Below are 3423 nucleotides of genomic sequence, written 5' to 3'. Positions count from 1 at the left end.
TAGATGTTCCTCTCAAATATCTAAGAATCTATTTGACTACAATCCAATCCTCAATTCCTGAATCACTCATATATCTACTAATGACTCCAATTGCATGTGTAATATTTGGCCTTGTACATACCATAGCATAGATCAAGCTTCCTATAGCTGAAGCATAAAATACCTTGGACATCTTATCCTCCTCTTCTTGTGTCTTGGGACACATCTCCTTAGTCAACTTCAAATGATCACGTAAAGTTGTGCTAATAGCCTTAGCATTCTCCATAGAGAAATGTTGCAACATCTTCACAATATAATCAACCTAAGATAATGTCAATTTCCTATTCTTCCTATCTTTGCAAATATTTATACCAAGGATTTTTTTCCTTCCCCCAAATCCTTCATAGAAAATGCATGTGCTAACTGGAATTTTAGCCCCTTTATATGATCCATGTTAGACCTAGCTACAAACATATCATTAACATATAAACATAAAATAATGTAGCTTTCATCTGTGTGCTGAATCTATGAAAGAAAAATCTAATCTATGAAAGCAAAATCTAATCTATAAATGCAAGATCTAAGCTAAAAGCCCATGCTGGGTGCAAGAGAGAAAAAGACAAGAAAATAAAAGTTCTCCACAAAAAGCTTTTGCATTCAAACTCCTTCAAAAATTGGTCTTCAAACCTGCAGCATAACGATAGCATAATCATGGGTCTCTAACATGAGGATAGGGCTCTCCCTTATAAAGGAAATTATGGAGGTGAGAGGCTTCTCACAACCAATATGGGATAATAGAGCTTGATCCATGTGAGAAAAAATTCCACCAATGAGAAAAGAGGAGTGGTTGAGAAGAAAGTGGTGATCCATGTGAGATAAGATTCCACCAATTAGAAAAGAGGAGTGGTTGAGGAGAAAGTGAAAAGATAAATCCCACTTAGATCGCTTTTTTAAGTGTAGAGAAATTAAATAAAAGGAATTTATTTTATTTCCTTTTTTCATCAAAAGAGATATTTAAGTGGGATTTTTATTTAATTAAAAGGGAGCAAGTTCTTTTTAATTAAATAGAAGATATTTAATTAAATTAAAAGAGAGGTTTTTCTCTTAATTAATTAAATGTGGATGAACTGTTTAATTAAAAGAGAGGTTTTCTTTTAATTAAATGGGGATTTTATTTTATTTAATTAAAAGAGAAGATTTTCTTTTAATTAAATAAGACTTGGAATAAAATGATCAATCTTAGAAATGAAATAAATCGAATTTGATCAAGGAAATTGATTTGAATATATTACAAACTATTGATTCAGAAAATTTGATAAATTGATAAATTGAATAATGGGGGCCCATAGTCTAGGTGACCATTTTTGGGTGCATACATTTGCCCCTCTTTGACTAATGTGTGATCGATTCGGGAACACATGTAGTCAAAGAAAGAAATTGAAGTGTGAGGTCAATTTGGGATCATGAAACAACCCAGATGTGTGGTCGACTCGGGAACACATCAGGATAAAGAATACAAATAAATTTTAACTTGAAAAAGTTGAGGATAAAATTGATAAAACTGAATCAAGGATTGAAATTGATAATTATTGCCCCCTCGTGATCGAAATCGAAATGAGATAGAGGAGAAACAACAAATTGATAAATTTGATCAAATCGAACAAAAGATAAGGTTCTTGATGTAAGATGAAAGATATAAGAATCATAGAAGCAAGGTAGATCATCAAGTATGAAATATTATGCCCCAAAGGTGATTTAGAAGAAAAGAAGTGGGGTAAAAGAAAATGGAAGATAGAAGTTTGAAAGATATGGAAAGAAATAGAAATAAGAAAAGAAAATGCTCCAAAAATCAATCAACTATTTAAGATAGAAATTTTGATTGAGATCACGAAAGAAAATAAGGAAATGAAGATCAAAATGTGATCACAATTAATTAAATGTCCACAATAAAGATGAAAGGAGAACCCTCTCAAACTCATAATTCAGCCTAAAAATGCAAACTAACATGAAGTCTAATAATGCAAGCTACATGAAATGCAATGGTGTACTTGCAAAAGAGCAACTACAACATAGGATTTTGTATTCATTATTCATTAGAGAATGTAAAAGAACTTATTTTCATCATTGGGAAATTATTAACGGACATCAAAAAATCACACAATCGTCACTAGTCACAAGCACAACTATGAAGATATGAATGTAATTAATATCGGATTGGAATGTGGAAAGATTCTAACATAAGCATCAAAGACATAAAGATCAAGATGACTTCGATTTGAGCTTACCCAATTTAATGTAGCAAAACCATGCTCGCATAAAGGCATAGATGCCAAGATGACCATAAGAATGGTTGTGCAAAAACAATCAAGGATGATACCTCAAATCTCCTAAGTGTTTCAAGGGGACAACAAGAGACACTCTAGAGTTTAAGGACCACACCCACAAGCAAAAAACAAATAAAAACATGTCCCATGCCCGAAGTCTTCTAGCGATGCATCATGGAGAGACTTATCAGACAAAGACACTACAGAAAAATCAATAACAGTTAGTACACAGAGAAAAAAATCATGACATAAGTCAAGCATTAAGTGTTGCATTTAATAATTTAAGTGTGTTAACTAATACTGAGTTCTGAGGATAAGGATCAAATGGTTGCAGGAAGGTAAGATCACATGATGATACTGGGTAAGACCAAACCAATAAGTGTTGAAAAACACTCGATGTCAACGGGTGTTGAAAAACACCATTTGCGAGGTGTCCTAAAGAATCACACATCTAAGAAACCAAAGCTAACATAGTTATGCCCCCTAGACAAAGACCAATTCCAAATCAAGGTAACAAGGACAAGGCATGGTGGAGAAAGGCTAAGTGTCGAGGACATGTGCTAAGAAACAGGGGTGCAAAGGCCTCAAGTAGCGCCCTTTTCCAGGTTTTCACCACTTGGATTTTATTTATTTATTTATTGTTTTAAAAAAATTTCAGGACTTTTTGTAATTTTTTTTTTCGTATTTTTGCTACCAAGGCGCCTGTTTCCAGGTTTTCACCAAGGCACTTTTTCTATTTTTTTGAATTTTTGAATTTTTTATTTTATTTTTATTTTTGGAATATATAATTTTTTTAAAGATACATCAAAGTGCCTTTTGCTAGGTTGTCACTAAGATGATCATTTTTTCAGGACATTTTTCAATTTTTAGAATTTTTATAATATATCATCTTTTGGATTTTTTAAAATATATCAATTTTTTTGAATTTTTTTTCAGGATCAATAAATATGTACAAAGATACCCCTAGACAGAATGGGCATTAAAATCTTAAGCAAGATCACATCGTGTAGTCCTAATGTCTAACAAGGTGGAGGACATGATGAAGCAATAAGCTAATGGATATTATGGATAAGTAAGGAGTGTATGAAGCAAGTGAAAGTGATCTTCAAATGTTGACTCC

This window comes from Cupressus sempervirens, chromosome 8 (genome assembly GCF_028749045.1).
Source record: "Cupressus sempervirens isolate cs-2001-9-10 chromosome 8, ASM2874904v1, whole genome shotgun sequence".
NCBI classification, from domain to species: Eukaryota; Viridiplantae; Streptophyta; class Pinopsida; order Cupressales; family Cupressaceae; genus Cupressus; species Cupressus sempervirens.
This window is presented reverse-complemented; position numbering follows the sequence as displayed.